Source organism: Miniopterus natalensis, chromosome 8 (assembly GCF_054644295.1).
Source record: "Miniopterus natalensis isolate mMinNat1 chromosome 8, mMinNat1.hap1, whole genome shotgun sequence".
Lineage (NCBI taxonomy): Eukaryota > Metazoa > Chordata > Mammalia > Chiroptera > Miniopteridae > Miniopterus > Miniopterus natalensis.
The window spans coordinates 31,254,237-31,268,387 of NC_142088.1; positions in this window are offsets into that span (position 1 = coordinate 31,254,237).

Sequence of the window (14,151 nt, forward strand, 5' to 3'; positions counted from 1 at the left end):
AACAGACATTTATTCTAAATTTCTGGTGGCTCCAGATGCTCCTTGGCTTGTGTTCGCACCTCTCCAATCTATGTTTGCCTGGTCACATTACTTATTCCTCTGTGCTTCACTTGGATGGGCACTTGTCATTAGATTTAAGGCTCACTCAAATAATCCCGATGATATTTTTATCACAAAATACTTAATTTGCAAAGACCCTTTTTCCAAATAGGTTCGGGGGGGGGGGCGGAATGTGGACATATCTTTTTGGGGCCAACATTTAGTCTAACACAGTTCACCCTCTAGTCCTCCCAAATTTACATCTGCCCCCCCAAAATACATTCACCCCACCCATCACAACTTCCCAAAGTTTCCACCAATCACAACACTATGTCCAAAATCTTATCTAAATACCAACAGCTCAAAAGTCCCAAATGTTATCTTCTAAATTATTTAAATCAGGTATGGGTGAGATAGTGACTGTAATTCGTCCTGGAGCAAAACTCCTCTCCATCTGTGGACCAGTGAAACCAGAAAAGAAGTTACCTACTTCCTCCCAGACACAATGATGGGATGGGAATATGACAACAGTTATAAGCATTCCTATTCTAAAGGCGAGGCAAGGAATAAAGGCGTCATTGGTCCCAAATACATTCAAAACCCAGCAGCCAAATTCTATTAGATTTCAAGGCCTGGCAGTAATACCCTGTGGCTCAGAGGTCTGCCCTCTGGGTGCGTAGCCTATAGTCCAGGTACATTCCATAGGCCTTTATACTCAAGGCAGCGCCACAGGCTGTCCCCAGAAGCGGTTCCACAGCCTTTAGCTCTGGCTGTGGGGGCTCAGTAGGTCTCTGCTTCTTTGTTCCTGTTCCTCCTGAGCCACCCTCAGGTACGACTTGCCGACAGTGTGGGAATCTTGTTCGGGAGGTCATTTTTTTGAAAATAGGCAACGGTTCTACATAAAACCTAGTGAAGAATTGCTGTTAAGTAGAGTTCTGTTTGAGAAGGTGTTGCTGTTCACCTGATGTGCTGAATTAAAACAAATCAATCCCGGCAATTTGAGTACAGTAAAACTTACTTGACATTAATTCCCTCGGATCTAATTCAGAGTAAGTGGTACTTATTTGCTGATTACATGGAATTTCTCATAGTTACCTTGCTCCTCTGAGCCATGAAACAATAGGAGTTGTTTCACTTTGAGGAAAGTCAGTGAACCAAGAATAAATTTACTTACTTCTACATAGAACTGGCAGGAGTGTTTGAAATTAGAAATAAGGATATAATTTAATTTAATTTTATCTGCAGTATTATTTTTATAAGCAATATAAATGTCATTACTTATTGAAATTTTTTGTATATATACACACACACAAATATGTAGATGCATACATATATATCATATATAAGTAATATTGAATATGATTTATGGTATATATTTACTATATATCATCTGCAATGTATAATATATTAAATAAAATATAATATATAAATAATATATAAAATATACACTGTATATTATATATTAAATAATATATATCACTCAGGCTTCTAAATGAATTAAGCTTAATTATTGAAAAAGTGTGTTTGGTTACTTGAGTTAGGGTATATCAGCTGTTAATTGTTTGATGCAGGATTTTTTTCTAAGATTAATTTGTAAATGCTAATAAATCTCCGTAGTCTTACCTCTGGTTCTATGGATATTATTTTGTTTTAAAAAAGGATTTAAGAACAATAATTTTTGTCTCATTTGTTTGTCTTATAAAATAATAAGTACACTAATAATAACTATTCATTAAAAATAGGAAACAAGAAATGTATCCTGAACACTTGGACATTGGATATTATAGAGACCATAGACTCTATTATATTTCTTAGATGATTACTGATTTAAGAAACTTTTTGTTTTGTTTGTAACAGGCAGTTAACTTGGCTGAACTGTATCTAACCCTGCTTGCTTTTGATGGATAGCACTGAAATCTCTGCTCGGCTCTTGTGGCCTGGCTGGGCTGCTTGTCGACTGGCCCACACATGCATAGTTTAGTGCAGCCTGAGATTTGGGCAGAGTTTATATCCAGAACATGGGACTTATCCTCTGTTTTTCTCCAATGTCTTCCCCCCTCCCCAACTGCTGTGGTCACCTTAAAAGCTTTCTCCTCTGTATTTTTTCTGCAGGCACCCCTGTGGATTCCCTGAGTTTCAGCTTCGCACTGACTGGTTCCTGTCCTCAGGTGAAGAGCTATACAAAAGGGGGTCTCATTCAGTGCTGCTCCCCTTTCCCAAGTGTCGACCATACTCCAATTTCTGTCTGATTTGGTCATTCTCCAGAACCTTCAAGTAGTTTTTGTAAATATTTTTTCCACAGTTTATAGTCATTACCCTGGGAGGATGGTGCAATAGAAGCCTCTCCACAGTTACTGAAAGTAGAACCTCAATTTAAATAATTTTTCACATTCTATTTCACTTTGAATGCAGTCAGCCAGCCTAATGTTCTCTGCTCTGTTTGCCAAGCATTTCTAGGAAAGTATCTTTACTTGCAGTGACTCACAAAATTTTAATGATTCATTGGTTGTTTATTATTAGCTCATACACAAATGAGACTGCAGAAAAGAATAAAAGGAGAGTATTTTGCACAAATTTCAAGAGAAAATGATACAAGATGTAAATATTGATCAAAATGGAACAGTTTTTGTGGTAGATTAATAAACTTTAGACAAGAGTAAAACATATAAATTAATGATTTAAAAGGAAATGGATACAATGTATATACAATGTTGTAGGTACAAGGTTGTCTATTTGTAGATTAAATAAGCACTTGAATATTATGAGAAGCTAATTCTTAGATACAATTTTAATCAAGAATATAATTTTTAGAGCACAAAGTGGATATTTGTTAATTTTTTCTCAAAGTTCCCCAGAAGACATATATAACATTTTATTCTATCTCACTGCATATTTTTAATAAATCAAAAATATTTTGCATATATCCATCCTAAGAAAAAATAATTCACCACTAGTTTTTACCTTTATCAACAATAACTCATCGATTTCAGATGTCTTTTATTGAAGGTCAACTTTATGCAGTTTAAAGAGAAAGTGGCCATTTATTGTTTTTGCCTCAGGGACCTTCATTCAGCTGAACTAATGTGATTTTAACAGTGTGAGGATAGAGATCATTTACTAAGAGGGGCCCATTTATCATAAAATGTAAGAAAATGAATTTGTTTTATCCTATATTCAGTGTCCTTTAACATAACTTATTAGATGTTTTCTATTTTACATACTGTTACCATCCATAATTGAAGACAAGTAGCTACAGTGTGGTGGTTATTAACCAGACTGTGATTTGGCGCTCATCTGTGAGCAGCCAGTGGACGTGCTAACTGGAAAAAAGCTAAGTGCTATGCAAATTGCATGAAATGGAAACAATCATGTTAAAGGCAATGGAATGGACATTGACAGAAAGATTAATGGGAATGTCTAGTCCTTTCTCTGTGTGGCTTAAACTCAGGTTGCCCTTGCTTTATACATTTCCACTTGGCACAGATTTGCAATTATGCAAGTAGTAAAGCACAGCCTTATTCATCCCCCCTCCCCCACAAAAACAAGCAAACAAAAAACACCACAGTGAAACCACTCCCAGTGTCTGTTTTTAAGGAAAAGTAGCCCACCCACTTTCTCCACAAAAGGGGGAAACACTTTATATTATACGCATCCCCGCATAATTTGTCTAGAATATTATCCCAGTAAAGGTTCTGAGATTTCTGTGGCAAGGGAACCTATTCAACTGGGTTTAATCCAGTGTTTTCTAAACACATTTGACTACAAATACCTTTTTCACCCATGAAGGGATAATACAGTTAGTGTTCTCTAGGTAAAGACTAATGACACAGAGGCAAAACTGGTAATTCAGTGTGTTAATGAGACCTGACACCTTGGGTGATGAGGCATTTAAAAGGAGGAGCAGCAGCCTAACTCTGTTAGTTTGATCATTTAAGTTTTGAGGAAAAGGGCTCTTTTAATTTGAATGTTTTTGAGCGCTTAACCTATGAAAACCCCATTTAGGTGTCCCAAAGAAAAAGAAAATTTCATACAAAACTATCTTAGATCTGATGACATTAGTAAACAACACGGTGTTCTAAATGCGGGTCTCTTTCTCTGCATTCTGCGTGTTTGGGTACACGCGTGTCACCTCTCCAACGAAAGAGGGGTTGTGTGTCAAGGACAACCTGAGCGTTAACTTGCAACAATGAGCACTGGGTCTCCATGGATGGATAAGGTGAGGGAGAGGGGGGCATGATGTCAACTGAGCTCACAGGCTTCTCAGAGGTACTGTTGGGAGCCTTATAACGGGCTGTTTATTTCGGGAAATCTCAACGGCAGGGTACCCTTTTCATCTCGGTTGCTATAAAGCTGGGTGATCCAATTAAGCATCCCTGCTCTCGCTAAGAAGATGGCCCTTGATATCCCAAGATGAGAGAGTCAGATTCAGTGGGTTACCTCAATAATCCTAGAAGCAAGTTTTTCTAATATTCTCTGGATGATGTCTGCTCTCTCTTCATGATGTTCTTTTTACAAATGCCCAAATTATTGCCATTGCCCGTATTCCCTTCACTCCATTTATCCTGGACACACCCTAAAGGACCCAGTTCTGTACCCACGTAAAACATTCATCAACACTCACGTTGAATTAACTGGTTATTCCTTTTTGCTTCCTTAGCACATTCTTTGTTATAGTGTTTTGGGGCTGTTTGTTCATTCACTGTGACATTTGTGTGGGTTGAATTTTGATGAATCATTTTTATCTCGTTTTATTGATGTCTACACCCTATCCAATATGTAGTAGTCCTCAATGTGCTCAGTTAATGTTGGTTAATTGAATGAAGAAATAGACATGAGATGGTTTTGTTGTTAATTTTTTTTTTTTAAATGTTCCCTTACTCTTATCTAGGCCCAGGTTGCGAGAATGTCAGCTCCCTCTTTCAAGATACACATTTACAATTACATCCCAAAAGCACAATTTCAGCCTTCTCATTAATAAAAAAAAAAAAAAAAAAAAAAAGGAAAGAAAGAAAAGAGGGTGTATATGCAAAGAAGTACTAAAATGAGTACAAATTTATAACATTTTTGGATGCTTCCTACATATCAGGCACTAGTTGTTTAATTTTTTTAATACAGATTATCCAGAATAAATAAATGTGATTAATAGTCTTTTTTAGTGCATCAAAATTACATTATTTCTTTCTCAGATTTTAAGCAATTCTTTAGGCACAGTATTTTCACAGTATATTTATGATAGTAACTATTTGCTTTAAAATTTTTATCAAGAACAGAATGTCATATTTTATTAATAAGATAAAAACATTGGGCATTAGCCCTAATCAATTCCAGGAAAATTGCTAACTGGCACACAGCCCTTCGGACCAGGCAGCTGTTACTTCACAGACATTTCTGTGTACTCAACAATCTTTCTAGCTGTTAAAATTGGCAGTTAGGTGGCAGAACAATTAAAATTATTACTAAAAATCAACACATCATTCACATGCTAAAAAATGATCTCTTGCCCTGCCAGGCATGGCTCAGGGGTTGAGCATCGATCTAGGATCCAGACAATCGGGGTTCGATTCCCGGTCAGGACACATGCTCGGATTTCAGGCTCGATCCCCACTCAGGGTTGTGCAGGAGGCAGCCGATCAATGACTCTCTCATCATTGATGTTTCTATCTCTCCCTCCCCCTCTCCTTTCCTCTCTCTGAAATCAATAAAGATATATTAAAAAAAAAAAAAAAAAAAAAGATCTCTGTATTTGTCTTTCTCTCTCACTTAGTCATTTGTAGAAATGCTATATACGTTTCCTGTACTGTATTTTTGTTTAGGATTTGAGGCAGCCAAAGAGTTTTAGTGTAGTGATGTCACCACAGCTACCTAAAGAGTGAAATGTTTTCCCAGTTCAGATTCCTGACTCTTTGTGGTAAGTAGATCTATAATATGTTTAGAAACACTTCTAAGGAGTAAGGCTAGGTATCACTGGAATGTTTAAATGTGATGAAAATTTATAAAGTGTTTGGGCACTTAGTAGGTAAGCAACAAATGCTGTTAACCCTCTCCCTGTTGTAAATTGAATACAATGTTTAGATCTGAGAAATATAAAAACTGAAAACTTCTACAGGTTAGTATTAAATGAGTTATTTTTTTTTTTTAAAGAAAGCATTCTTATAAATCAAAGCAAGAACTGATGATACGCAATCTTTTCAATGCCTATTAAATTGTATGGAATTGAGAAAATAGCATTGTTAAGTGTACAATCTCACACCTTTTATAAACTATCCTTATTTTAGCACATATCTAGGTTGATATGTGTGATGTAACTGAAAGTCTTATCTTGGAATCACTAATATATTATGAAAAAAAAAGAATGCGATTAATATTGACTTGGATGAGTTTTAGCATCTTGGTATGAAATTAATATTTTAAAGAATTTCTGAAATTTGATGAATGCCTATCATCTCAGAATCTGAGTGTGCCCTATATTTTAAAGGTTTGTGCTCATCTATTCTTTACAATTTAATAAGGGGTTATATAATGAGATTATGACTTTAAGCAATATGGTACTTGATAACAAAATATAAATTAAATTAAAAAAATAAGTCAGCCAAGGAATAACTATTATTTCAAAGCATTTAAATATCTTATCTTTTATAAATTTATGTGTCACTCATTATCAAGTAATGAATTCATAAATGAGACAAGCTTTATGGTTTTATTCACAAGAACAGGATGAAACAGATTTCATGAGGAATATACAATACAGACTGAGAAAATTTAAGCTTCCTCAATGTCACTGGGGTTGTCTTACACTGTTGTATCTATGTTTAAAATTTTGAGAGCAGATTGGGCTGAAAGGCATATTCCTTTTAGGATAAAAAGATCTGGGTTCTAGGCTCAATATTTTAGTGACAAACTTAGTTTTTTCTCATCTAAAATGGGTGTGATAATGCTTATTTTACCTAATCATTTCATAGGCCTGGCTATTAAGAGAGCACTACAAAGTCAGGGAAATTTAAGAAGTACATATAAAACAATACAGTTTTTTATTGAGAGAGTAGTAAAAGGACACAGGTATTTGGAACTCTAAAAAGATTTGTTTATAAACTTTGTTACAATTTCTTCAGATGAATTTTGATGTTGACTTTCCAAAACCTATCTTTACCTGCTTTCCAGTATATTATTACACTATTTTTTGTTCTAAAAATAAATATTGGTAATGCTCTCAATTAATCATTTTAAAAAATGATACTTACCTGTACTTTTATTTTTTTACTTTATGTGAATCTCATGTAATTATGAAGAAAAGATTTGAGTAGGTATTTTATTTTGCTACAAGTTTTTGTTTGCTTGTTTATCCCTGTGTTGTTGTTTTAAATACTACTTCTATCTGGAATTTTTCTTACATTTTGATTTATAGTCTTTGAGTGTTCCAAACAGAAGACACATTTCTCATCTCAAAAAAATACATAAGCATATTGAGTGTAATGAAGAACAATCGCTAGGTCTTAATTAGTATATGCCTGCACTAAATAACTTTTGCTGAATCTATTATGGAATTGGCATTGACACAGACCTTAAAGTTTTCATGTCCTTTAGAACCTGGGATAAAGTAATAAACTGTCTGTATATTAGGTAATATAAGGTATGTGGAAATGAAGTTCCAAAAACTCTTAATGGATTATTTATGGTGCTTGCTATGTTCAGAGGATAGTTTAATTCATTTAACCATGAGGCTATTTTTTTCTGACTAGAAAATTTATTTTTAACACCTTTTGAACAGTGTGAAAATAGGTTTCCAGATACTAATAACACCAGAATCACACTAACCCACAGCAAGGGATAAAAAGGTGTTTTCCTAAAATTTTTTCCCAATAACAAAATAGTACAAATTTATGAAACATATATATTTTTTAATTTAAGGAAATACAATGAATAAATAACATAGTGATTCTTAGGGGTGGGGGGAGGAAACAATGTATGGTATGCTGCAGTGAAATAAACTAAATGTTCCATTTTCAGAGTAAAGAGTTATCCATTTTTGGTAGCTTACTTTCTACTTTCTGTGTGATATAAAGGAATAGATGATGACCAAAGAGCATGCCTTATCAGAGCATATCCCCAGAGCCAGCAGAGCAGAGCCAGGCATGAGCAGAGCCAACTGGGTAAATATACATATACAACTGCTGAGGGCACCATGATCTCAACAAGCAGGTCCAGCAATGCTATGTTGCCAATACATTGAAACTGAGTGACTCAAGGAGATTCAACCAGAAGACAGTGAACTATAAATCAGGATTCTAGTGTGTTAAGTTAAAATAAGAAATGTGGCTATCAACAGGCTCAATGTTGAATTCCTGACCCTCTTGACTTAAGGAAGTGCCTAATTTATCTCTCAGGTATTTGGTAAGTCTGGAATGAGAGCAGAAATAATTAATTATGTGATTTTAATCTGTCATAGCTTTATGTCTCAATATCCTAATACCTCTATTCTCATAATAGGAATAAGCAGGGTGTTATAGAACAGGGTATTTAATTGATTTTGATGGAGTTTTCAAGGCCTTGATAACTCTCCATTGTTGGTATTCTTTTCGATAGTTATAGATTCTTGCCATCTTGGACATCTAGCTATGTGTTGATTTATAATTCATCTCTCAAAGATCAACCTGGATGCATTTATTTCAAAGTCTTTTATGTGACAGGTATAATGTTTTCTCCTACAGCTGAGGATATAAATTCCTCCATTTACCTATGTCTTCCTCAGCGGCTCGGAGAATGTGAGCAGGGAGACTGGTTATAGATGTTATATGTATACTCATATGTGTGTATGTGCTTATTGTCACTGTTGGGAATGAGGGAGAATTGAGGGATCTGGTGGAGTGGTCAGGGGCTTTGTACAGGCTGTTTATAGAGCGAGTGTTAGAGGCTTGGGCACTGCTTCTATGACTTATATGCTTTATTCACCTTTGTTCAGAATTCAGATTTCTTCTTTTCTTAGCTTGTTCTTAATGATTAAAGTAAAATAATGACTTGGATCATTTTGCTTTGCTCTTTGAGTATTCCTGGGGGCTGAATTAGCTTTTAGCTAGCCAAGCCATAGTTAATATGCTGGCTCTGGAAATCTCAGAACAGGTACCAATTCACTTGTTGGCAGTAAATGTGGAAATCATGAGGTCCAATGAAGACCTAATAAATGTCTCCATGGATTTTCATCAAATTTTAAGCTGTTTATATGGCCTCTAATATGATATTTTATATGTATGTATATATATATATATATACAGCTGTGACTATGCAAAACAGTTTATTCTTGTCTTACTATTTATTAATTATTATATTATTTTCCATATGAACACCTGCAAACCTACTTTTGCTTCACCATGTATGTGTATATATACAACCCATATATATAAGACAAACACACTGATAGGAATGGCAATTTAAAAGATAATACAAAAATATTTTTTAGAGATTTGTCTCTTAATCTCTAGAAAAGAGAGACTAACAAAGGGTATTATATAAATATGATTATCTGTAAATGAATTCTATCTACCCTCTATATAACATTCTCCCGGCCAAATAACTTTTAGTAGGCTTTTCACTTCACTTGTTAGAACAGTGATCATGAGCAGTGAATTCCCTAGAAATCATACAGAGCCTCTACTCCCATCCCCCAGTCTGCTAAACACACAAATCATTGTCTCATTACTATCACACAGGTTAGTTATTCTTGGTATACAAGATTGAGGAATTAGTAAGAATGGTTGAATCTATATCATGCAGAAACCTCATTCCATCAGGATTTGGGCTTCAAGGTTCCCAGAATGGGGTGAGCAGGGATACATGACAAGAGTATCCAAAAGGACCTCTGTCAAAAATGAGGGTGGAATGGCAGGTAAAGTTAGAGTTGCCAAACCTGTCTGAGACTGAGGATTATTTAGTGGTCTCCTGAATCATCCCAATCAACTTGAAGCCAAAAGTGACATTGGAGGGTGATCACTGAGAGATTTAATACTTAAGCAAAGAGGTGAGTCACAGATGGCACGCACACTTTTTCTTTCAATGACACCTCTTTGAAAAAGGTACAAACTTCCAGTTATAACATAAATGTCATGGAGATGTAATTTGCAGCATGGTGATTATAGTTAATACTGTAGTGTATATTTGAAAGTTGCTAAGAGAGTAGATCTTAAAAGTTCTCATCACAAAAAGAACTGTAACTATGTATGGTGACAAGTTAACTACTAGACTTTATCATAGTAATTATTTTGGAATATACAAATATCAAATCATTATACTATACACATGAAACGAATATAATGTTATATGTCAGTTATACTTCAACAATAAAAGAAAGCCCTCCTTTATTACACTCCAGACAGCACCTTAGTAATGAGGATTATCTAGGGAAACAGGTATCTTAAATTTCTGGTAGGGATCCAAACCAATGAAATAATGACATGTTTAAAAGATTTACAAGTCAATTTGGGAAAAGTAATAAAGGGTTTAATATATGTATATTTATATTATATATATATTTTATATATATATACACACACACACATTATTGAAGGTGTTTGTTTTTTTAAACCTGTAGAAAGTGCTCCACACTCAAGCATTTAAGATATGCTTTTTAATACTAATTAATAATGTACATTTTCCTTAGTATGAAAATTAATGACAGACTCCTGTCTGGACACTGCTTCTATCACTTTCTTCTTAGCATTTTTCAGTGATGCCTTAAAAAAAAAGTGTTAGGGTGGAATATGAGGTAAAGAAAAAGGCCAAATATTGATGTTTAATCCCATTGGATTTTCCACCATTTTTTTAGATTAATATATCTTCCTCACACCTATACTTAGTTCTTTGCAAATGCCTTCAGCTACTAAAATGAACATTGCATTGATTTCTGTCAAAATATAAAACCCTTAATATAAAACATGAAAATATGAAATGTATATACCATTGAGAAAATATTTAAATAGAATATATTTAAATATATTTTTTCAACTCTAACTTCTAAAACACCCTAAGATAGTGTATGTGTGTGTGTGGGGGGGGGGGGGAGTGTTTTAAAATCTTATCCTATGCACTTACTTCTTAGAGTTGACTGTTGTCATAGCCAAGATGTTTCAGAAGAAATTGGGCCTGAGAGTTTTCTCTAAGGTCTTCTTGTAGCTCTGCCTATCGGTGATCAGATTATAGGTCACTGTATAACAGACAACTTCATCCGTAACTCCCTTACCTGTTTGGCCTTGCAGAATTGCTAATAGGTTTAAATATAGTAGGCAGACACTTTTCGGGCTAGTTATGTCACTTCCATTTCATCATTATTTAGTCCAGGAATTTTTAGAATGTCTTAGGTCCTCACATTTACTTTGAGCTACAATTCCTGTGGCTCACATATATTTTTTATAACTGCACACTAATGTTGTTAAATGTCTTCATGTTTTTCAAGCATCAATTTTTTAAAACCTTAAATAAATTTAAATGTGACAGGTCAGGCAAAATTAACTGAGACACTTTTACTAGGTTATATCTCTCAATCTGCTTTTCAGAAAAAGAAAAACAAGAAAACCCCAAGATACAAGATTAATAAAGATCCACCTCTATATGCTACTTTCCAATTTGAAAATAAACACTTTTTCTATGTGTTATCCCTTAGCTATCATACTACTAAAAATAATGTTTTTTATATAAATTTTCTTCCTATGGCTTCAATAATTTTATCCCAAGATGTGGCAACCTAATAAAATAGAATGAATGTTATAATAACATCTTTTAGACTGGGATTCACTCCACAAGTAGCCTTTAAGTGATGATTATCTCCTAAGAAAGCAGTGCTTCAGAAACATTGGTAAGTAAATCCTGGTTTCTGTCATTCAGAAACATGCTGGGATGGGTGAAGATCAGACAAGTAAACAGGCTCTAACAACCCACAGCAGTAAGTACCATGGCAGATGGAGGTGCAGTGGAAATAGAGCATGAGGGGAGGGAATTAACCGAGTGTAACTATCAAAGTTTTCCTGGGAGTTATTTCTAAATTTACATCAATACACAATGATATTAAATTAGTTACATGTAAAGTTGGTTATATATTTTCCTATTCAGGAGAATATCATGTGCAAAAGCCTGGGGGCAAGAGAAAGAATTTTGGAAACTGAAGAACTGGTGAAAAGGAGTGGACATATTTAAGATTTTTAAGGAGCTGAATGATCAATCTTGTATGAGGGGTAAAGAACAGGAAGGAGTGAAGAGTCTTATCAGGGTTTCTAACTGTGGAATGGTAAAGGATGGGTCATTCGCTGAGATTTAGTTCAACAGAGAAGGGTTTTGGGGGACCTAGAAAATGAGAAGAGGCTCTTTTGGGGGTGAAAGTTACTGGATTTGAGGAATCTGTGGACATCCAAGTGGAGATGTCCTGTGGTCAGCTGGCTATGTGGGTTTGGAACTCATGGACAGAGCTGTGGTGGAGCCGGAGAGCATTATCCTGAGCAGAAGTGTCCTTATATTTAAAGCCATGGGAGTGAAGGGAATTGTCCCAGGAGAATATGAGGAAAATAAAGATAAGTTTAGTCTAAAGATCAAGGAAATCACAAGAGAGAAGAAATTTGTAAGGCAGATGATGAAAGATGACCAGAAGAATAGGAAAAAACATCTAGGCCTGGCTGTGCCTCTAATAAGTTGTGTGACCCGAGCTCTTTACTTAACTGCTGAGTCTCAGTTTTGTCCCTTTAAAATTACAGGTATGTCCACACATTAAATTGTATTAATTATATAGCACTTTTTAAAAACAATAGTGCATGTTATGGGCTGAATTGTGCCCCTTCCCTTCCATATCGGTATGTTGAACTCCTAATGCCCAGTACTTCAGAATATAATCATATTTGGACATAGGGTCTGTAAAGAGGAGATTAATTTAAAAGGAGGCTCTTAGACTGGGCCCCAATCCAATGTGACTGGGGTCTTAATATGAAGAGGAAATTTGGACACACAGAGAGAGAGAGACACCAGACACATTCATGCACAGAGAGGAGGTGGCCATGTGAAGACACAGGGAGAAAGTCATCTACAAGTCAAACAGAGGCCTCAGAATAAAACCAACCCTGAAGACACCTTGGTATTGGCTTCTAACCTCCAGAACTGTGAGGAAGTAACTTTCTGTTGTTTAATCACCTAATCTATGGTATTTGCTAAGGAAGATCTAGAAAGTAATACAGATTTTGGCATTGAGTGTGGGGTGCTTCTGCAACAAATACTTAAAAATGTGGATGTGGTTTGGAACTGGGTAATGCATAGAAGCTAGAAGAGTTTTTAAGGCTCATGTTAAAAAAGTCTAGACTGTCTTGAAGAGATTGTTGGTAGAAATATAAATAATAAAAGTGCTTTTGGTGGGGTCTCAGGCAGAAATAAAGGACATGTTATTGGAAACAGAAAGATAGGAGATCCTTGTTATAAAATGGGCAAAATGACATTCTGCTGTTTTGTAGATATTTAGCTGAGGAGATTTATAAGCAAAGTATTGAAGGTGCTGCCTGATTTCTTCTTGCTGCTTGTAGTAAAATATGAGAGGAGAGAAATGAAATTAAGAAGGAATTGTTAAGCAAAAAGGAACCAGGACTTAAAGATTTAGAAGATTCTTAACTCATCCATACTACAGAAAATGAGAAAGTGTGTTCAAGAAAGAACATCAAGGGTGTGGCTGAATAGTCCTTTGCTATAAAGAGATCATAACTTGATTCATGGGTCCAATGAACTATCTCAGTAAAAATGCTGACAGCTTGCCTGGAAAGGGACAGAGACAGGACAAAATAAAAAAGGCTAAGGCAGTTCAGAGGTTGGCAAGGCTGCCACTATGAGCCAGAAGGGCATAGGCCTTGGGGCAGGGGCTACCTTCTCCTTGGTTCTATAGACTTGAGCTGCTGCCCAGGGTCTCTGCCAAGGGCCACAGGGACAGGCTGACATCCTGGTTGGCCTTGAGGATAGAGCGTCAAGCCAAAGGGTATGTCTTGAGCCTTAAAATCTAATAAAATTTGTCTTGCTAGATTTCAATCTTGCTTGGGACTAGGGACACAATTCTTCTTTCTGGTTTCTCCCTTTTGGAATGGGAAGTTCTATGCTATATCTGTC